The sequence below is a fragment of the Stigmatopora nigra genome, chromosome 4 (assembly GCF_051989575.1).
Source record: "Stigmatopora nigra isolate UIUO_SnigA chromosome 4, RoL_Snig_1.1, whole genome shotgun sequence".
In the NCBI taxonomy this organism is placed as follows: Eukaryota; Metazoa; Chordata; class Actinopteri; order Syngnathiformes; family Syngnathidae; genus Stigmatopora; species Stigmatopora nigra.
The window spans coordinates 13,194,150-13,218,112 of NC_135511.1; the positions used below are offsets into that span (position 1 = coordinate 13,194,150).

Consider the following 23,963-nt stretch of genomic DNA (forward strand, 5'->3'; position numbering starts at 1 on the left):
ATTCTTTTATAATTCCTGTTCCTTCTTATTGCTAGGTTGATCGGCAATCTCAGAAAGAGCGCAAATAAAAAGATCTATGTGTAAAAAGTATTGTGATCCCCCACTCTACACACTATTTTTAGCTCTTGTTATCATCATCAAAATATTATGTTGGAAATATGAGACATCAGTACCAATAAGTCAGCAAGTTATCTAAAAGGTAGTGTAAGTTTCTGACAGAGAACTATGTTCAGTCGGTTTTTGGGCAATTTACAGTCACAATCTACTACGGATTTTACTGGATTTGTAATACATATTTCACAAACCTGCCCTGTGTTGGACCAAAAAAAAGTGTTTTTAGTGCTCGATCTAATGGTTTTCCAAAAGCAGATGGGAACAAGGTCTGTTGGTTGTGATGGTGCCTCTATTTTCTTCCCGTCCAATGGTTTACCTGGTATGGTGTATCTTTAGATCAGAAAGTCTGCCCTAAAGTTATCTTGTTTGAAGCTGTGCTACTCCTCTCAGACACCCCAACACCCCTTGGCACTGCCACCGTCTGCAGGGTCCTGCTATACAGAACCATGCTGCTCTTTGAAGATATGCAGAATAAGCCTATTTTTCACAGCGCTCTCTACATCCAGTGCAGTAGCTTCTTTTTTTCATACATGTCAACAGCCACTCATTCAATCTAAAACAGTTTCAGCTTTCTGTTTCTACACTTTCGTACATTGAAGGGCCTTGTCTATTTTTTTTTAATAATCATTGAAACAAGATTGATAATGCTATATGAAAAAGTTTGAGTAAGGGAATATATATATGTAGCTAACCTCAACCTTTAACTAATAACACCAGTGAATTGACGTGTTAAGTGTTCATATTGCATTGACATTGGCACTGGATGATGTCTTTCCATTATGGCCATTCATGAGCTTAGCTCAAGGTGACTGCAGGCTTTATTGAACTAATTCACACGGTCAGTTCTAGACCTTAATGATCGTAGTTTTGAATTCCGAAAAAGTCAACTCAAGACAGTTTTAGATTAAAAACAAATGTAACCATTGTCAACCTTCTTTGCCAACACCTTTTGTCCAAATGTCAGTAACTTGTATTTTAATAAATCACAAAATAATAAGCCTCATCCTCAAAAATCATTGTAATTTTCTTCTTCTACATTATTTAATATGACAGATTTGACATTTTCTTTGTGGTAGTTGACAATATTTATTCCAAAGACATCGGTTTCAGGATCATAGGACAGATAGAGAACCTTGCCCTTTCAATGTATCTATAACCCTTCTTTCTCCCCAGGTATATGTGAACCCATTCTACACGCAGCCTCCCAAACCCTCGTTCCCCGTCTTCCCCATCAGGGGCAGAGATGGATGGAAACAAAGAGCACAGCCCCCCAGACGGGCTGATTTATGGCTCCTCCTTTCCATCTAAGCAGAACTTTGGCCCCTAGGTGTCAGGCCTAGCATGCACTAGGGACACACAGCGTCTGAAACCAATGGCCCCAGAATCCCAGCCCTCTGTGGTGCCAAGCACCAAACAGCAACTCTAGAATGGTATTCATTCGTCATATGGGCAGCCTGGGATCCGGCTTAAAAGAGTGGCAATATAGAGTGCCGGAACAATGAAAGCTGGTTGCTTTCTCCCTCGCCTCTTCCCACGTACATTGATCTACTGTAACGCTATATCACACTATACGACGTACCAGCACTTTTACTATTGTCAGGAGGAAGACTTAGTTTAATGGTCAACATTCAGGCAAAGTAGAAAATCCTATGATTTAATTTTAATAGTTGCACAGACTTCTTATAGCATGGAGAACAAACATTTTTTTATGCCACTATATTCAAGATTCTGTAGAGGGAACTCTGTAATTTGCCATTAAATAAACTACTACCAATTCCATGACAAATTCAGCATACACACCAACAATCTGCACATTAATCACAGATAATTGAATTACAAACAAAAAATCTAAAAATATGAATGAACCATGACGAATAATTTAAAAAACACAATCGCCCAGGTAATAACAACAACTTTACACAACAAATATACAACTTAAGTCAGAAAGCATATAATTGGATTTGAATAACAAAAACTCTTAATGGAATTGAACCCTAGATTGGTTAGCATAGATTGGGAGCACCTCATGCATCATCAATAAAAATAAATCTAATCAATATACCCTAACCCTGAACAAAAAAATGGCTCAAGAGGTAACATAGGGAACTGATAAAAGAAGACAAATTAAAATGACTCACCATAGGTGTTCTGAAATTCAGATTTTCTGTTACAAATCCAATATTTCTTCATTATCTTCATGTGATCCCTGTCAAAACAATTTTTGTTGAACATCAGCAGCTAGGCTATTAAAGTGCATAAGCAAAAAACACAGAGCTGCTGTTTTATCTGGTTTTGAAAGTGTTATTTCAATTAAAAAGTGGATAAACTGCTGATTAATTCAGCACAGTTCCCAATTACAGATCAAACGAGTCTCCTGGGGCCTGCAAAGGCACAAAGATGGCAGATGCCATGAACACATTCGGGCATATTTTATATGACTATAAAATATTGAGTTGGTGTGCTGTGTTGTGATAGGCCTACTGCTGGGTGTCTGTGTTGCTTGCATGTAAATTTGGCAGTGACACCCAGTCTGCAGTGGGAGACTGATATCTGGGACATGTTAGGATAAGCTACCGGGGAAATGATGCAATGTGATGCTAAGATTCCGTAGACAAGTTGCAGTTTACTCGCCGCAAGAGTGCAATGTTTGTGTCGCTTGTGGGAGAAAAAAAAAGATCTGAATGCAAATATTGTTGGGAGATGCTCAAGTAGGATGATGAGAATTTCAGTTCTCTGAGAAGTTGCCTTGAAAGCCTTCATTTTGAGTAAATAAACAGATAAATCCAAAATAACATTGTGAGGAATGCCCTTTTATGTTGTAATAAAATGACATTATTAGCATATTATTATAAGTTTATCATTTGATGTTCAACTTGACATCAATTCTATTTACAATTAACTGGGTGGCATGAAAAGTTCTAAATGAAGGAATTCGAAAAAAAATACTTTTTCAAATGCAGTACATAAAAGTAAACATTGCTCATATTCTAAAGTTGTACAAAGTCAAACCTGACAGTATCACAATAAACAATAGTATTGTTTTGCTTTCCTGTCAGTATAACATTTCAAATAGATAAAACAATTGACACAGATACACACAAAGGTAAAAAAACGCAGAACTATTGATTTGAAAAGCCACGCAGTACTTTAAATATTAAATACTATAGGTATCGTATGTGTAAGGCAGTACTGGGCCCAGTAGTCTTGAACTAGATCGATCCCAAAACATGCAGCATCGTACACAATTATTCTCCATGTTGCCTATAGCAGAGAGCTAGTTTTATTACAATAGAAGAGAAAGAGAATGAGGCAGCTCCAACGAAATGTTGACACCATCTACTGACCCATGAAAAAAGAAATCGTGGCTTTATATGTATATCAGCAGATGATTCAATACAACATTTGCCATGGCTTCAACTCAGTTCCTATGACTAAGTAAATTCATAACATAATCAGTTAAATAGACCCAAAGTTTAAACGATTACAACAACGACAAACTATCGTATCATAATGCACAGTTTTACACTAATCCAAATAGTGCATATAGCCTTTTCTATTCCGTCAAGAGGAGTAGCAACTTCATTATTTTGTCATCTTTAACCTTCACTATTTTCTTATGATAGCTGCAAGTTTCACAGTATGTTGTCGTCAGCCTTCTTTCCCTCCACGTGTCCATAACTCATTTGAGTGTAAGTGCAAACAAACTGCTTTAACAGCTCTCTGGACAGGTATTTGCCTGGTCCAGTTATATGATGCAGCCCTCCTCACTCTGTGCTCCCTCCCAAATGAGTCAGTAGTAGTTTGTATCCACCACTATTTTGTCCCAAAAGACGGCAGACCAATAGATGCTGAAATCCACTGTGGCCATAACACATAAATCATCCTTTAAGTACTAAGAATAGCAGGTGTGGGCATAAACAGTGTCAACGCTGCTTCCTCATTGATGTAAATAATTTATCAAACCTACACACACAGCACTGTTTATTCCATTTCAGCCAGTGTATAATCCTCAGACACCATTTTAGTGGAGGGCCTGTCAAGAAACACACACAAACACATGCACGCACACACACTGAGATGCAGACTTGCACATACACACACACAGTCTGTGGTTTAGAGGCGGCCCTGTCTGTCGCTGTAATGAATCCCTCTGTGATCACCCTGGCAGTTGTGGTCATCACTCTCTGGCCGGTATACACGTACACACACACACACACACCTACACACCCCCACATAGAGAATCCCCATATATACATGCATACAGAGGTCCTGCTGACTGTCTACTCATTCATCATGCGACCCCTCATGGAGTTGCTGGTGGGAGCCTGGGGGATGCAATAGAGATGGAAGGTTTGCTGGTGGTAGGCATGTCTTTTGGTGGGTCTAAGGGTTTTACAGCATGGGAGACTGGCTTCGAGTAAGGCAGAGACTGAGAATGGTGTCTCGCATAAGAGCTTTAAACGTCATCGTTGTTCCTGGAGACGGACTAAGGTAACATCATGTCTCACAAAGAAAGCTTTTCAGCTGGCAAAGTGTAGGTTTTAATCAGGTGTGATTTTCCCAACAAAAATAATCATTGGAATGCCCATCCCTCACCTATCATCCTTTTGACGAGGGCTTCCCCTCACAGTGGCTGCCAGCAGCTAGACTTAAGCTACTCCAAGAGTGTTAAGTGCATATCTAAATAGTTGATGAGCACTAAGCTGTTGGCGGAAAGTGTCGCCGGCGGCGACTCATTGAACAGCGCTTCGGAGGCATCCTGCGGGACTGCTTGAAACAACTCGGCGTCCTGCTGCCTGGCAACCAAGAAAGACGCTCTCAGATTAACAAATATTTCACCTCACAAATGGTTAAGATAATTATCAAAGGAAGAGACTACGCAGGTTATAACAGGTAGAAAACGCTGATTGCATGGTTACAGTTACAGTTCTGAGGTTGAAGGTTCAATCTCTGGTGGGTAGCAAGTTCCCTCCATGGTTGTGTTTTTTCTGCTTCCTCACACATCTCAAAAACATGAATGGTGGGCTGATTGATCACTCAAAACTGTCCCTAGACGTGTCTATGCATGCATGGCTGTTTGTCTCCTAGTGCTCTGCCATTAGCTGGCAACCTATTCAGTGTACAGCGCCAACTTCCCATGGTTGGCTGGGATATGCTCCAGCACCCCAGCAACTCCCATGAGGATACATGGTTTTGAAAATGATGAATGAACTCTTTGGGGCTAGTTAAGAGGCCTTGCCTTTCCATGTGTGCTATATTTCAATGTTCTGGTGAGTCTTCACTCACTCCATCTGTTATCAGAATTAAAAATTATTACCGCACTGTAAAGTGTAGTTTAAGAAAACCACATAGGAGATGATGCAGAAATGGAAGAACATGGCTTGTCCAGAATTGATGTCTCTTGAAGGCGTTTTGTTGTTGCTCACTCTTGATCCCGTGGGACCATTAAGCTGAAAATAATTGGCTCTGAATCTCTCCCTCTCATCGATCCTTTAGAGTCAGTGCACTCAAGTATTCCAAGACAAGGAAAGAGACCTAGACTCTCACACAGAAGTACAGACACTAGTGTGCCTGTAAAGGGAGAGTGTGCATGAGAAATGGAAAGAGGGGGGCAAAGAAGAGCAGGCACAGAGGGGTTTTGTATACTAACATTGAGCAGCTCCATGTACACTGACACCCAGACCTTACAAAAGAGTACAAAATTTGACCATCCCCAAAAGTGAACTCTTTTGGCAGAAATGATTTGTGCCGCCAGTGCTGCCAACTGTTTGCAACAATGTCAATTGTGAACATTTTTTTATCGGGATCATGACTTAAGCGATGGCCAACAGAGGGAGCTCAAGTTATTTCACAGTAGGAAGTCATACTTGTTATTGCAAAGCGGACAGACCTAACACTTTGTATATACAACTGGTGTCAAACCAATTCCATGAAGGGCCAAGAGGGCCCTGGATTTCATTCGAACCAATTAAGAGGACACCTTACCTTATCACCAATCTGATCCCCTACAAGTTTAATGAGGTTATGGCAACCGTATGCCATTTGTTTTAGCAGAAATTTAATTGCTTACACTAGTTAAGCGGTAGCAGTTGGAACAAAATCCAGGACTGTCTTGACCCATTATGGAATTAGTTTAACACCAGTGGTTTATGCAATATTGCTACTATTCCAAGCACAATTCTCACACTACCTGCTAGTAGTGTTTCCTCAGGCAACCAATAATGCAATTTTAGTTGGTTCAAAACATTATTCGTTTTAAAACAAAATACTTCTTACATAACTGGCGGAGCAATGATTCAAATAGCTGACTGAATGAGGAGCCATTGTGCATCCATCTTCAGTCAGCATCCTCAATCTTCATATTGTCATGTTTGGATTTAATTAAATCTACATCTCTCTGTCTTCATCATTTGTGTGCTTTGCTGCAAGAATCCACAACAGCCCGGTCATCAATATGGGTGGCTGAAGGTTGCTTTCCGTGAAGAATTGATGTTTACCGAGCACACAACAGGGGGTATTCGTCTTCAGTATCGCTCATTTCCCTCTCTGGCCTTTACAAAGTCGTGTAGTTCATCACCATGAATATGAAATATATTTACATACCCTGTCCATCTATATCGTGACACCAAGATAATTAGATCTCTTCATATTCATACTTCAGAGATGACATGAATATTAATTCTGTGTCCCCACCATTGGAAATAGGTCATGGATAATTGAATTTGTTTATCGTATTTTCTCCCATTAAGAGTAATCAAGTAAGTAATAGGGTATGGCCCATGACAGTCATCCACTACTGATGAACCATCAGATTAATTGAAGTTAATGGTCAGATTTGAGAGTGACTGGATTAGTGAGAGCAAAAGGAGGGAGCTTGCACGGATGAATGCTTCAACTGAGAGGTTGAGGGAGGGTTAAATTTATCCGTCTTGCTCCGTCAGCCCAGTACAGGACAGTAGCTCGATTTGTGATGGGGGCAAATTAAAAAAGGTATCTGCAACACAAGAAATATTTTCTCGTGTCAAACCAAGTGTTTCACAAATAGGCTAAAACAAGATCTGCAAAGTAAAATGCAAAGTAATGTTTTTGCTTCCCTCTTGTTTATTATTCTAATTTATATTTTTTCTAAAGTGCAGGCACCCACCAGACAGTTGCTTGTGGTGATTTAATTTTCTTTTAGACTTTGGGGAATGTATTTTAGGCAGTTAGGCAATATTAATGAAGGAATTCATATTATTTTGACAGTGTAAGTGTCTTTTTGTTGGAATGGCTGTAGGTTAAGAGAAACAATGCCCTTAACCTTAATATTTTCCATTCCACAATATTAGCTTTCTTTTCTATCCCCATCTGTCTGTGTTGGGGAATTGTCACCCAATTCTTTCTCCATTGCAATAACCAATCAAGTGCTCTCATGAAAAATAAAGTAAAAAGGTATAAACAGCTGGTCATTGACAAGAATCTGTCCACTGTGAAATTAAAAGCATTTATTTTTATTTTATTAATTATTATTCTTTCCTTTAAATCATATTAAGCATAGTTATGAATCTTAACCTGGAGTTGAGGGTCTTTACTGGTGAGTTGCCATGGGTACTATACACATTTGTTGTCTACAAGCCAAACTTTCTCCCTGAAACTAATTCATGACATTTTAATTTTTAGTCAGTTCGGTTGATCACAGTCCTGACACAAAATCCCCCGGGGGATGTGTATTGTTCACCCACTGCTCCATTGAGTGGGTTAATTGCAGATGGTGGTTAATGATGTGGTTTGTCATTTACCGATTAAATCCTATAAAGGCCTGATGTGAATATTAGGAAGCAGCAATAAATACATGACAACAATCAATAGTCCAACATCAGAAGAAGTGGGACTTTAATGCAAATCTTCCGAATGCTTGAAAATGTTAAGCTCCCGTCCTCCCTTTTTCCATGACTTCATTAAATGTGAAGATCATCACGCCAAGCCCTATGAAATGAGGCAAACCACTGACAGAATAAAATGAAGAGAGCGAGAGATCATCTTTACTCACAGCAGGCTGTGCAACACTTCCGGCGACTGTCACTTCCCTTCAGGCTTCCAATGTTTTTATTGGCATGTGTGGCATTCCTTCTTACATAGTGACTTCCTCCGTAGCCTTATTTTTATCATTCACATTCATGCATTATTCATAAGGTCTCCTTTACTACGTGAAGGTCTTGATTCCACCATCATTATTTATTTCTGCAAAGGATGGTTAATATGAGAAAAAGCTACTGTGGAATGCTGGGACAAAAATCAACATGTTGCCCACCTTGATGCTCCACTGCCAATGAGATGTATGCCATGGTCTCAAACACACAGTTGAGCAATTACATTTAGCTCAAAAGAAAGATTTTTTTACATACTCTCTGAAAACCTTCTGTGAGATGAGACCATGACCTTGTAAATGTAGTGATAAAGGCTTATCAGAAAATAGAATAAAGTGATATCAGGGGAAGACAAAGCCTTCCAATGCCCATTGACTGACATCAATCAATCAAAATGTGGTGAAATTGTTGACATCTTGGCTTAAATTTATCTTTAGATATCTGTTGTTGAATCAAATATTATCTTATGTATTAACAAGAGCTGGACAGTGCATGTATTTATTTAATCGTGTTCTACTATGCACTATATAGTTTGTACAACGACCTCCCGGTAGCAAGACAGGCAGGGGAGAGTTCTGCAGGTTACTGTCACTGACATGGAGGCCCTGCAGTCCCCCAGCAATTTTGGCTCGCCCCCATCACCCCAGGCTGACCTTTCCTAAGTAATTATCCCTGTCACTCTGTCACCCCACCATCCTCACCCAAACAACATCGTGTGAAGATGTATAGGTTGGTGTCACTAATCATTCGGTGCCCTCTGGACAAGTTGCCTCGGCGGTTCTCCTTCACTTCACCTCCCTTCGCTTTCAAGTCTCTATTTTTCTAGCCTCACGATAGAGCTTTTAGTTTAGATTTGCATATTTTTCTCCAGTTAATTGTACTGGAGGGTGATGCGTTGGATGGTCACGGGCATTGGAGGTGATTTTAATGGGAGAGACACCAGATAATGGCAGTGCCCTCTTGCCCTGGTTTGTGCTTCAGCCTCATTAGGGTGATCAGGTAGTGCCAGTCAGAAAAGGCTGCGACTCGGTTGGGGTGAGACATGACAAAATAGGGCGACAATTTATCCAGGGATCATCATCATGGGAATATTTCATTAACTGTCAGGCAAAAAAACCCAAAACAAAACATTTTGTGACTTTTTACACACCAGAAGCAATTTGCACAAAATACGTATATTTTTTGGACTTAGGTCACGCCCTATTATAATTCGCCAAAGAATATACAATGAAGAAAATTACATTACATTACGAATGTCACACTGCAGTACTTTGGGATGGGCATTTTTTTTGCAGAAACCAAGAAAAACCGTTAACGTAACAATAGTAAAATGGACAACATGCGAACTAGGCATCTGTTACCATAAGAGTTTTCAGATAGCTGCAGCTTAAAATTTCTAACAGCCTTTCGGTTCTCAAGAGAGGAAAAAAAGGTTGCACTTGAGTATTAACTAGCTACTAAAATAAAGTGCCACTTGGTCGGGAATATACCATACTACATTGATCATGAATTCAGGTTTAGGGGCATGTTCTGGCTGGCAATAAAAAAAAAATGGTAGATTGGATGGATAGATGGGGAGAGCAAGAGAGAGAGATAGTAGAAAACAAAGTTTTGGTGTGGAGTTACTAATCATGGAATTGCGTTATGGGCTTTGGGGGGGAAAAATTGTGTAAAATTCAAGAAAACCTGCTATACGTCTCTTTTAAAACACTGTTAGACTTCACCCAACTGAATATTCTACCTGACAAACCAGCCAGACACTTATTGATTTCTTATTTAGCTAGCAGCAGTTCTATGTCTTCCAATGCACTTAGAGCACATTGGATTTCCTCAACCTGTCAGCACATAAATCAGGTTTCATTGAGGGAAGCTTGCCGAGTGTGCAATGAGCAGTCTGTTAACATGCCAGCTTTTACTTGGGGAATGCGCAGAGCCGTGCAAAAGTATTAGCAGTAAATAATCCATCTTCATGTTACGTGATGGGCTGTATTTTTATCACCAGTGTACATTTGATACGAGTTGTGTTTGACTGAGGGTTGGTAATATAGTAAAGTACACGCACTAACTGGTATAATTTGAAGAGTGCAAACACAGCTGGCCTCATTCCTTAACAATCAAAGCAGCTCTGAAATTTCTTTTCAATTAAGGTCCAACCTCTCATCTTTCCCAATGATGTCCCAGAAGTGTATATAAAAATATAAATAAACTGCAGTACCTGAAATTGCACACTGATTCAGGGTCCTTTATTACAGAAAGCAACAGTTTACATTTTAAACTGCTCCATTGTTAAATCTTTAATCTCTCTAAAATAAAAGGTATGCAATTCAAATGTGTACCATGTCAACTGTTATGTAAACTCTCTTAAAACATGAAGTTGTTGAATTAAGTTATTTGGATAACAGGGGTGGCACAACTCACCCTACTTTCCCTGCTGTATATAGTTTCTTCAGTTGGAAATGGATTGTGGAATCTTGTCTCTCCAGCTATCACTAACAGAAGAGCCTGTTACATCCAGAACGCACTTTGCCCTTCAGAGCAAGGGCACTATTTTGCATGTCAACCCGAGATTGGAACAAGAAGGACATTCTGGCAGAAGACGAGAAGGAGAAAAAGGACCGGCAGTTCATTTATATGCGGCTGTGATCCTAATATATACAGGTTACCAACCTCGCAGGTCAAAGTTCCAACCCGTTGCTGAGGCAACTAACCCGTCCTTCCCATCACTCGCTCGTTAAAAAAAACCTGCAGAAATAGTTCCGCCAACTGTCCTTATCATGCTGTGGCCATGTCTGTAAGCGACCCTGCCAAGTAATGAGGACCTTACTATGATGCCCACACACACAAACATCGAGAGCACACAGAGGCTTAAGAAACTGCTGAAAACATCGAGACAAATGCTGAAAAGAACAGCAATGCAAAAATGAATAACTAAAGACAAATTTAATACCACAGTATGCAGTTTGCTCATTCAGTTTCTAAACCGCTTGTCCTCACAAGGGTCGGAGGAGTGTTGGAGCCTATCCCAGCTAACTACGGGCACCAGGCAGGGGAAACCCAGAATCGGTGTCCAGCCAATCGCAGGGCACAAGAACACGGACCACCATTCACAATCACATTCATATCCAAGGGTATTTGAGATTTTTCAACTGGCCTACCCTGCATGTTTATGGGATGTGGGAGGAGCCAGAATACCCAGAGAAAACCCACACATGCTCAGGGAGAACATGCAAACTCCACACAGTGAGCACCGACCTGGGATCGAACCCTCAAACCTCCATTTACTCCCATTTAATATTCAGCCTGGCATCAAAAATTTGGAACATATCCTTAAAGTCGTTAGTTTACAACAAAAGCAAAAAAGTATATTTATGAAAGTTGACCTTCCGTGCGTGAATGTTGCACCTCTCTGTAGCATCAATTAGCATGTTTTTTTGTGCAGCTGAGCATTTCTTCTTGTGGACCGAGGTAAATAAGGAAATGGAAATGAGGTCCAGTGATCTAATCCAGCCAAGGTGCAGATTTTACAGTAATCCCCCCTAGAGCTGTTTGGCCTGGAGCAGGCAGAGGGGTAATCCAGTCCCCTGAGACTTCTACCAGCCTCTCGCTCCCTCCCTCTCTTTTTTTGCTTTCTCTTTCTCACTCTCTCTTCCCCTCTCTCCCTCTTTCTCCCCAATGAATAGACATAGCAGTGAACATTTTGAGTCCCATACTTAGGGGAAACTTCCATGATTTAATTAGGATTTGGTTCTGATGTAGTTTGTTTTTAAAATAATGCATTGATGAGTTGATGCCATCATCTTGCCAAATGCTCTACTTCTTGACACAGGTGTGTGTGTGTGTGTGTGTGTGTGTGTGTGTGTGTGTGAGTGTGTGTGTTGTCTTTAAAAAAGTGATTAAGCGTTCCTTGATTGGCAATTTTATTTGGACATATTGTTACCAGTCTTAGATGTACTGTAATGTCCTTTCCTTTGGTTATATTGAATTGAACGTGATTATAATCTTCATTCACATATGATTTTTATTGTATTGTTTTGATTTTAATGAACAGTCAAACACAAATTTGTTAAATAGGTATTCAGAACTGTATTCATCAAAATGTAATCAATTTAAAATGCATTTTGGTATAATGCACCAGTGCAGTGGTAACTTTATTTTTGCCTTTGAAGAAGTTAAAACATGCAAAGTTGCTATTTTATCAAGAACATTTCTGCATCACGGATAGAAAATATTACTTTGATATTTAATGTCTATCTTTACACAAATTCTAAGACATTTGTTAGCATAGCTATACAGACTAATATCCTTCTGGGTCTATTGTAACAATAATTATAATAATAATAATGAACAATAATGAACATAACGGGGCAAATAATCCCACAGTAATGGTTGATCTAGCCCAAAGGTTATATACAGCAGCTCTATTAAGCTAAACTGCATCTGGGTCAGTATCAATTTTAACAGCTTGAATTAATGGGCAAGTGTGTTTGTGAACAGATTTGTCAGGCCACAGAGTGATTTGTGTAACTCTGTGTTGTGTGTGTATGTTTCATGTCCATAGAGAGGTGGTGTGACAGCAAAGACATGTGTCCTACAGTGTGACTTGCTTTCAGCCTGTCTCACACACCATTGGCCTGGCTCCCCTGAGCCTGATACATAATGCAACAGGCCGAAGACAACGCCCCGCATTATAATGTGCATGCACAACTGCTTTGTGTCTGTGTGTGGGTGTGTATTGTGTACAGCTAGTGCAAAAGATATAATATTACACAACATTTATTAACAATGTTTACACTACTTCAAGGCCACAACATTGTCAAGGCCAGACCACAACAATATTGCGGCACATTGAATCTCGCAATATAATCAATATTGTGACAACCCTAAAATTAAAAGGTAGGTGAAGGTAAGGGGAAGGATAGTGGGTTGTGAATCAATACTCGAAAATATCCTCCCTAGTCTAATTCGTAGTACATGTCCTTCACAAATAGTTCAGGTTCATTCGATTCTTAGTAGACCACATGTTTAAGGTTACTCTACCCCAATCAACTCCATGTCTTGCGACAGTTAAAAAGACACACACCAATGTCATAAGTAGGCTGGGAAAAGTGCCCCTGGCATCAGGGCATCCAGATGGACATGGCTTGACCATGAACAACACTCAGCCATTGTCCTACATCACCCTAAAGGACACAACAGAGCTACAACTTTCAAATGTTTTCAAGCAACTGAGACACCACCAAACTTGTTTCGTTCTTACATTTCATGATTGATTACATAACTCCATTGATTTAATCTAGCATGAGAAAACTAACTTGTAACCAAAACAAAAAAAAATCTCGAGATTGCAGCCAGAAACAGTCAAACAGTCGAAAACAAGAGCAGACTAGGGTTTCAATAGTATGGCAGTGTTTTATGAATGGAGGGAGGCAGAGATGATCAGAGCGATGAGTCCACTGAGGCCTCAGTCAGCTTGGGGCAATGCTTCTAGCAAACCCCCTTACCCCTGCTCTGACCTGGAGGATGCCCCTGCCACTGTGTGCTCCAGACACTTTGTGCAGAGAGGCCGCACGGAATACCAACCAGCTGCTCGCTTTTCTGGATTCCATGTACAACAGCAATGAAAAATAAGACCGCAGTGAACAGTCATAAATGTGTGATTTTTAGCCTAGAGAAAGTAAGACCCAGCGCTTCAACAGAAAATGTCAACAAAAATGCCGTAATGGTTAAACAGGTTATATCCTTGTCTTACCGTTAATAAACGAAAAGTCAACAATAGAGAGTGAACAAATAAAACCAACCCAAGTAATAATCAGACAATTGCACGAGTCTTCTGATGTGAGGCACAAGCGTGTTTCAAGTGATGTTGTCTAGGTCTCATAAAAAGTGTCAATTGTCCAAACAAAATGAGTCGAATTAAGTCATGAGGTGATGTTGAGTCAAGCCGAGTCGGGTAAAGTGGCAACGTTGGCAATTCGACTTGAGCCAAGACCGCAGTGGCTGTCCTTAAATCCCTCATGTATGTTATTTCTTCATCACAAATTAATAATCTACTGACTAATGTTCTGCTCTTTCATTATGTAAAGTAATATAATGGATGAAAAATATATATAATTTACATAAAGTGGTTTTGGAGATGCCAAGATTCTGTCTGATGTAATAATGGTTGGATTTTGTGTTACTATATAAAACTAGGATTGACTTTTCCACAGTACTGCTCCATTATCACATCCAATACCTCGAGTAGTAATTTCACACCCACATTTCCATGATCTTAACTCCTCCATGCAACCTAGCTTAGGAGGATCATCCATATGTCATCAAGTGCGGGCTACGTCTGTGAACTCCTCTGAACCATCTCCTTTCTCTCTGCAACTCCCACCATTCTCTGCATCCTTTCAGTTCCCACTTCGGCTTTGCCAACTGATTGCATTGATTTAATGTTTGGACTGCCCACATCGATTTTCACACAGGGTTATGGATCATACTGTTCTTTCCCCCCACCTAAGTTGTGTATAGTGGGAGGTGAATAAAATTGTCTTTGACAGTTGATGTACAGATAGACACCAGGAGCACCCCAAAGCTTCCCACTCGCCATATTCTGACCGTTAAAACCCTTGCACTACTTTCTCACCCTCAACTCCACTCACATTTCCTAAACACCTCCTAGAATCACACCTTACATATATAAATGGAGTTTGAGTTGTAACAGCGCTAGACAACTGCAGTATATAATAAGGCTTACATTTGGAAACCCTACTCTTTCTGTACTTGTTCCACAACCCTTTTCTAGACTGCAGTACACGGTTTAAGTATCACATGTATATTTTATTTGGGGTACAGTGAGTGTATGGTTAGATCTTACACATCAGGCTCCCTGCCTGTGGGTGTTACCTTCAAGTACCCGGCTAACTTTGGACAAAAGGAAAACTACAGCCTGAAACTGTTGGATAATCATTTGAACTATGGGACACAGACAGACAACCATTCAAATCACAACCATACTACCATTGAGTTGATCCCAAGCAAAGATACAACTACACCACCAGCATGCTCACCCTGTGCAGAGTGCAACCAGTATGAAGGAGAAACAAACCTTGCAGAGACAGTTGAATAGCCTGTTTGATTGACATTGGCCTTTGTTCAGATGCCAGACATATTGCTGTTCTGACACTAGTCTGTTACAAACTAATGTGTGATCCAAAATAAAGGGCAACACGGGCTCTGATCATCACCAAACTCTCCCCATGAGACAGTATGGGATTTATGAAATGGAGAGAATAGCTTGATGGTCAGCATGAATGTTAAGAGTTCAAGTTACAAAATTAGACTTGTTACTGGCCAATCAGGGTTCAAATTGTACTTTTGTACTGAAGTTAGACCCCCACACCTTCAAGTCCTGTAACTACTACACAAAACGCTAGGGCACCAGACTAGGACCTTGGGCCAACACAAATATCATTTCAAGTATGGCTTTAAAAACGCTAAGTGAGGCTGATGGGAGGCTTGATATTGACACCAGTGGTGATTGCGCAAATCCCCTACAGCACACTATTGAGTGTGTTGATCGCCCCTTTCCACCCGCCGTGTTGGAGCTAATGTTGGGTGACACACAGACACCCTAGCTGACTTGTTTTGGCACTGCGAAGATCCCAGCTGTGCATTTACATATGCAATGACCCAGATTAGCATCCTTCCTCACACTCCATCAACACTGATTAGGCAAACCTCACTAAAAGTAACGGTTGTCCGGCATGTCGCTGTGTCCAGAACAAGCTCACTGGGTGTTTTTGTAACATCTCAATATGATTGCTCACTGACTTGACAATGTCACCAAAGTAGGTGAAAGATTAATTAAAAAAAACTCATTTTCAAAACCAATGACATGCATTTTTATTCTCAAGTTGATGTTCATGACATTAATTTTATGGTTCAGGCATTTGTCAGAGGGAAATATTGATTTTACAATTGCCTCCTTTTGAAAAAGAAATATATATATATATATATTTATATACGTATTGGGACAGCTAAAAATGATTGTTTTATTGGAGTCACTAGTGCATAATGTTGACCCTCAAAAGATATTAACTCAACTCAAATACATTTTACATTCTTTTAAAAACTTAACTTAAATAATTGAACGAAGAATCCTTTTTTTTAGCATAATTATATGCAAAGAGGGTTCAGAATAAGTGTGTGCATAAGCAAAGTGCTATGAATACATGCACCTATTTTGGTTAAAGACTGAAGTTGCTAATTTTCCTTACCAGAGGTATTTTTGTTTGACTTAACATGTGGAAAATACAGATCTTCGCTCATTATTATATTGTTTATGTTTGCCAAAGCAACCCATTAAACCTGAGTGAGAGCCTCCTTTAACTAACGGCATGTTAGTAATGTGGTCTCCGTCATTGGAGGAGGCTCCTCATTACTTTTACCTGCTGAATAAACATTTCTCAAACTCACCATTTCCTCTGCTATTGTTTAGACTATGAATACAGCATTTTCTTACTGTTTGAACATGCCAAAAGATATGCTGTGCTTTGCATCGGCAAAACCACAAGTGTACAAAGGTGCAATTGGGGTTGAGAGCTGATTTATTATCGAAAAGAGAACTGCATAAACCTGCGTTACAGAGGAAAGATGTAAGGTAGATATTGATTTGTGCTTATTACTTATAATTTATGTGTGCACTTCATGTTGAAGCTTTAAATCATATTATAATGTACAATGACAATAAAGGCAATCAATTCAATCCTTCTGCTGGTGAATTAGCAAGAATTTTAAAGATGTTCATGTTTTACAAAAAAAATAAATCGGTTGTTTAAACACTTCTGTAATGACAAATTAAATTTACATATTTCTTAATGAATATCCTCTGACAACAATGTTTTTGCTATAATTTTGAATGTATTTATGGTCTCAAGAAACTTTTTGAACAATGATGGTGGTTTATTATACAAATCATACAGTATGAATTAGCTGACAGGCATCTTTATATTCTTTGTATATTGTAAATATAAATATACATTTTTGTTCAAATGCCACATTTTCCCGAGACTGTTTCCATCATTTTGAGAGAGAAAATAATAACTCCCATAAAGTGATTGCATCTCTTTATAATTTTACTGCGGCTGTTTTCATGACCAACTGGGCTCATCCATGACCACGTTCAAACAAGTCCCCATTGGTACTGATATAAATTTGCAAACAAAGTAAGTTAAATTCATATTCCAAACTTGCATAAAATCAAAAAGTTGTGAAATGCATCAAATATGCATGAAAAAGAGAGCACAGTTTATCTGATACAGGGTTATTCAGTATTTAGTATTCAAGCTGCTAGTTCAGTTAAAGGTAGAGGTTTGAAGAGGGACTCTGAATCCCTCCAGCAGACCCTGAGCAGCTTATGGGATAGCGAGTGAGGCCAGTCACTGGGCTTACACAAGCTCAATGTTGGGCTCATCTCATCAAACGGCTGCCAGAAAGACACCAGTCACCTGTCTCAGTGAAAGCAGTCATTCATCAAGTTTTTTATTTTTTATTTTTACTACATTGATTCAATTAGACTTTTTGTTGTTTTACAACTGTATCTTAAGAGTGGTTTGGGTGAAGCGTCAATCATTCCCAAATACAAATATCAGGAGACAGTAGTGCAAGCTTGGGGAATTGTTTTGAGGATGGATTGATGGATGGATGGATGAAGAGCTAAAACGGCCTACCAGAAGTGTTATCTGACCGCAGGAGGTTCCTCACAGGCATGTGCATGCAGCTTGCTTGTGTCACTTTCAATTATGACTCCTACTCTTTTTATTTGACAGTAATTGAGTCATCCCCTCTAGTTAACAACACTGTCCAGCACAGATCACTGGCTACATTTAAAAGCCAGCAAATATTGGTGTAACAAATTTGTTGGGAATAAACAAGCCTACTTTCTTTTGAGGTATAAATGATTGTCAGTCCTCAAAACAGAAGCCAGGAGGGATGTTTGATTGAAAAAGGCCACATTGCCTAACAACTATAATGACTCCTCCTCTACTGCTGCATCATTTAAGATGAAAAGCAGTGGTCCAAATCATTTTAACACAAGCTGTCTTATACACATTTAGGCTGATTTGAGTCCATAATCTCTCAGATCAGATCTTCTGTAGGTTTATTAATACATGAAAGAAAAGCCCTTAGTCTATAAATCTTGAGCATGAAATTTTAAACAGTCGTTCTAGCCTTGCATCAAGTTTAAAGAAACTAGCCTTTGCTGGTTAATAAAAACATGACTGCCTCTCTGCAGGAGGGAAATGAGTGACATCGATTTAGGACTAGCGTTCATGTTGATGAAATTTATAGCTTAGTACTAGTACTCTTCATATTGCAATTCCAGAGGCTCAATTTAAACCAAAATGACTTGCTTTGTTGTTATCCTTTAAAAAGGTTATATTAAAAAAAAAATTAGGTGTACTGAAGAGTCCCAAACATCAAAAAATGCCTGTAAAATGTCAGAAATTAACGATTCAACCAGTAACGTTGAACTGCTGTCATACTTCCAAGTCTTTGGAAAGTTAAGTATTGTGAATCTGAAACCTTTAGAAAAAACTGACATTGGTACTAGTTTAAGTCTGGTAAGGACCAGCATTTCTTATTTTGTAGGCCCAGGGCAGAATTCATTGAGTTGGCAACATAACTATGCAAAGTCAAGCTTGGTGTAGATTGTATGGCTAGCAGCAAGAATCTTTGGTCCTTAATTGTGGTCTTGAGAAACTAATGGCTGAAGAGGATTTTGGAGATGATCAAAGAAGCATGTCTAATCCCCCCCAAAAAATAATTAATGGAGGATTTCTTCTGGAAATGTGAGGCAAGGATGAAAGATTTTTTTTGAAACGTGCTGTGCAGGTTGAAGAGTGTACTAGAAATCACCTCCTTAGAGAGCATCTACGATGTCAACAAAATGACCAGTACAAATAAAAGTTTGGCGAATATTTCTTAAGGGAAGAGAAAGTAAGGCTCAAGGATTGGGGGAGGCCAGGTAGCTTGGAGTTAATAATGGCAACATATTAAATATTTGCACTTAAAATGTATGTTTAAATTCATATGTTTAACATTTCATTTCGTTTTCATAATATTGTTATAGCTCTCTGATTAATTGTTAATTGTACACCAACTTATTTTGCCATAAGGCATTCGGATTTGTCTGGTAACCTGGGGCAATGCATTGAGGCAATTCATTTATTATTTTACAGATCTTCCTCTCTCTAATCCTCTTATTGTCTACAGGGTAGAGTTAAGATTTAATTTTTCCACCTTGGTGTAGTGTTATGGCATCACTGAATTTGAATAAAACTGAACAAATCCAAGAGGCATTCTACAGATATTATTTTTTGAAAAAGTTGTAGATGAGGATATGAGGTGGAACAGTGAAAAAGTAGTTAAGTCCTCTGCCTCACAGTTCTGAGATTGAGAGTTCAATCCCTGGTGAGTTGTGACCTTGTTGTGCAGCGTTTGCTTTTCCCAAGCTTGCGCGGGTTTTCTCCGGGAACTCCAGTTTCCTCCCACATCCCTGAAGCATGCACGGTAGGCTGGTTGAACACTCTAAATTGCTTCTAGGTACAAATGTGACCATGAATAGTTTTTCCTCTCCTTGTACCCTGCAATTGGCTGGCTACCGATTCAGGGTGTGCCCTACCACCTGCTAAAATTGTAGGAGGGATAAGTGGTACTGAAAATGAATGAAATTTGTGCTAGCAAAAATATCATTATTTTCAATAGAATCACATTCTTTGGGTATTTTGCAAATCTTCACATTGGACAGTTTATGCTATATGATAATGAAAATAACTCAGACTGACATTCCTATGTGCATCCGTGCACTGTACAACAACCACACAACAGAAAAGTAACAGCTCGCAAAATGAATGTTATCACTTGACATAACTTGCCTTGAGGACATACTTGGCATGGTGGTCATTAATTGATGATGACAGAAATGAGTGGGAAAAGCATGCACTTTGAGCATAGTTTCTTTAAGACTGGTATCCAATGTTGAAAGCTATGTGCACAGGGTTAAAGGTGGACCAAGCATTCTAACTAAAACCAGAACTCTGCCAAATAATTGTTGCAGGTCAAGTATTCCATCCAGAGTGTGGGCTTAGTGCACAGAGTCAAGGTTTACTGTGAATCTTCTCATCATGGCCTGGGGCCTTGGCAGCCCTGATGGCGGCTAGTACTACTAACCCTTCCTAATCTTTGCAGCAGAGTAGAAGGACCTCTGCGATGTTGACTTTGCTCCTGTCTGTTAGTGTTCACAACGTGCCCATCATCAACCCATCTGCTGTTCTCCCTACAAACCTCCCATTGCATCTTTGTTAAAATAATGCTAATGCAGAGGTCAACAAACTACTGCAGTGTTTGGAGGCCAACGGCTCCTGAGGAAGAACGTTTGATTTTCAGCTTCATTGAGCTGCACTTATTCAATATTTACTCCCCAAGACCTCCGCATTAAATTTATACTGCTATACTCTAAGGGAATCCCAAAAAAAAAAGAAAAACAATGCACATATCTTCCGCCGAGGCCTCTCTATCCACTCAAGAATGTCTCTTTCTCTGGCTCATTTCTATCCACTAGTGAGAAGACCAGTGGACAACCTATTGTTTCTAGGTCACCAACCTTGATTCAGAGCTGTTTTTTTTTTTTAAACTATATGGCAGTTGCATGAAGGAATAGGCCCATAGCCTGACAATGCAGACCTTTAGAGTAAAAGGGTTCAACATTCAGAGATAGCATTCGGCAAAAAAAGACAAAATTCATAACCGATAGCTGTTTACTTTCTTACATGCATATTTGACAGGGTGGAAAGCAGAGTGAAATGGTCAGCAGAGGAAAGAAAGCATTCATGTAAAAAAAAAAATAAACTTACCCTTTACCAAAATGGTGGATGGATGGAAGAGTGGGTGTTCAGATTAGTGAGTAGGTAGATCCATGGCTTCTATTTTGTGTAGATCTCAATCATCAGATGCATTCTGTTCACAGGAAACCTCACATTGAGTTTTGTAAAGTTGAACTACAGATTTAAAAAAAAAATAAAGATTGGCCATTAAGTTCATATAGAACAATATTCTCAAAACAATGCCACAGAGGGTAACAGTGGGTGCAGGATTTCATTCCAGCTAAACAAAACGTTTTCACCCATCTGATTCTTGCAAGTGCAATCACTTGATTGCAGTCAGGTGGTGCTTGCTTGCAGAAACCTCATTGGTTAAAGTCTGTGCAAGACAATAAGTAGGATGGCTTGCATTGAAAACAGACAATATAATAGATGACAAATCAGAAAATGCACAGGGACGCTTTGTGCAGTGAAATATTGGAATGAACTCAGATAGACATGTTTGGAATAGACTAATTTTGCAGTCTTTGAAATTGACAGATATAGCAGTCTTTGGAACTGAACCTGGACCAAATGCAATGGCAAAAGATTTTTACAATCTAGCCTAACATTGAGCCTGAATAGCTGATAATCTACACATAAAGTGAATAAAGCACAACTGCATACTTAATATCTTTTGCATCCAGTTTTGAGAAAATCTTAAAAATCATGATCATCACCAACAACTTTGAGAACCTTCAACTCCCCCAGCAGAAGGGACACTGACTCAGAAAAAAAGCTTTGATCTTTCTAACTACCCTTTTAAATTAAAGAAAGGAAAACATTTTTTTCTTCTAAAGAGTGTGTGTCTCTGTGCTCTTATTCCCCAGGATAACTGGTCGTCTATGAGAGTAGGTGTATTGTGAAGAAAAAAACATTCCCGTAGGGCAGAGACAGATAGACTGGTTTGGACACATGAAAAATAAATTTATTATGTCAAAAGTTTTAAGCAACATCCAGCATTTTATTGAGAGTTTTAAAACACAATAGATTTTATATCAATCAATAGCAATATGTGATTGGACTACATTAAAATGGATATATTCATGGTCTGCCATTGTGTTGTTTTGTTTTTTGATGATAGTGGGTGGGCGGAGCATCCTGCGTCATGCCTATTAAATATGAAAATGAAAAGTGTATGTATGAGATAGAGAGCAGGTCATCAACTAACTGAAGGGTCACAGGTCTGAATACTGCCTCTCCACTGTTGTTCTGTCCTTGGGTAAGAACATTCTGAATTATTCCCAGGTATGGGTCAGTTCTGAATGAGAACATAGGTGAAACTTGCTCAGGAATAGAAATATGGCGTTTATGCTCATTTCAATAGGAAAATATTTATAATGGTACAAAGGATTGTGCTTTACAAACAAATTAATTTCATTTTTCAAGGCAGCAGTGTGTTCAGTAGGAGAAGCAACAATGTAGTTTTATATTTTCTGCGATATCACATATATATCTCACTATATACATTTAATTTTAAATCATATTATGGAGCTTTGTTATCATTCTTGCATTGAGAACATAAATGCCTATGCCAGGTATACTCATAATTTGACAATGGGCATATCAGCCTCTGTCTTCAGTGGGGGGAAAATGCTACTTTTTATGAGGGTAATTCATCACATTTTTACAAACATGTTCCTCCTTTGAGGCTGACTCTTTCCAAAAAGAAATATGCCCGAGAAATTATGAATGTATGGATGGCTGTGGAAGCTGGTCCGCGGGGAGTCATTTGTGTGTCGACTGTAACTGTGCAGTGGAGGTGGCACAATAAAAAACGGGTTTTTTTTAAGGGTTTCAAAGTGGCTTTTCTGCTCACAATACTGTCAGCCATAAATTGAGAATAAACACAGCTATATGGGGCGCCATAAAAGCCTTCATAATTCATACCCTTTGGGAGGATCTCAGGTAGATTAAATTGTTTCTGTGATACCGTGTTTTCACGTGAATAATATACCCACACATCTCCTAGCCCGCCGGCTTATGTTGGGTTTGCAAAGTATTATGAAACAAACCCTGGACAATAAATAACGACATAACTTTCACCTTACATTAATTTATTCATCATTTCATCTTATTGCAGATCATTTGTCTCATGGGTAAAGTGATATTTTTGTTGTTGATTGATTATGTTTAGATTATGATAACAAAGCTCTATTCATTGCAGTATCTTTTGGAGATTCTTTTGTTCTTGAAAGACATCTCAAAGAAAAAAAAGTTTAATTTGTTTGCATAATCTGCAACTTTGAGATAGCAGTATCAGACATCAGGGAAATCCGGAAAAAAAGCAACGATACCCAAAAGACATGACACAAATCTGAAAACAAAGTACTGTTTGATATTTGTAAAATAAGTGTGTTTCAAAATGGCACTTTGTTTTATCGTGTTCAGAACTTGCCCCGCCAAAAAAATAAAATACAATAAATAAGCCGATTCTTGGAAACAATATTTATTTACAAACAGAATATGTTTTACATTAACTGTACAGTACAGAAATCAAATCTACTTAATATACATAATTATAGTATTGAAGGCCCGGGTTGTTAAGAAAAGTCTGGCAATGTTTGTTGTAAACATCTTCTCATTTTCCTTTTTTTGAATTTGCATTAAAGAACAAATGATCTTTATTATAATAGCAACAGAGACACCTTTTTTCACTGAACACGTTTCCAGTCATTGAATGAGAAGAATCATGGGGAGGCCAGAATTTAACGAGCCGACATGGTGCTTCAAAACTAGAACAAGTACCCTGTGTGGTGCTTCTACTCAATGGCTCCAGAGAGGATATTGCCCCCAACTACTGTGAGAAAGGCTC

At 39.0% G+C, this 23,963-nt stretch overlaps 1 protein-coding gene across 1 annotated transcript in view; it reads right to left on the reverse strand.

Moving 5' to 3' along the window:
- LOC144195396 (adhesion G protein-coupled receptor D2-like) overlaps positions 1–21,214 on the reverse strand; it is a 43,622-nt gene extending 22,408 nt beyond the window's left edge. The window contains exons 1-2 of the mRNA XM_077715007.1: positions 21,143–21,214; positions 2,253–2,320 (exon numbers count right to left, since the gene is read on the reverse strand). The gene's annotated coding sequence lies outside the window, so the exon portion shown is untranslated. The remainder of the gene's footprint in view (positions 1–2,252; positions 2,321–21,142) is intronic.
- Positions 21,215–23,963: the final 2,749 nt, after the last annotated feature.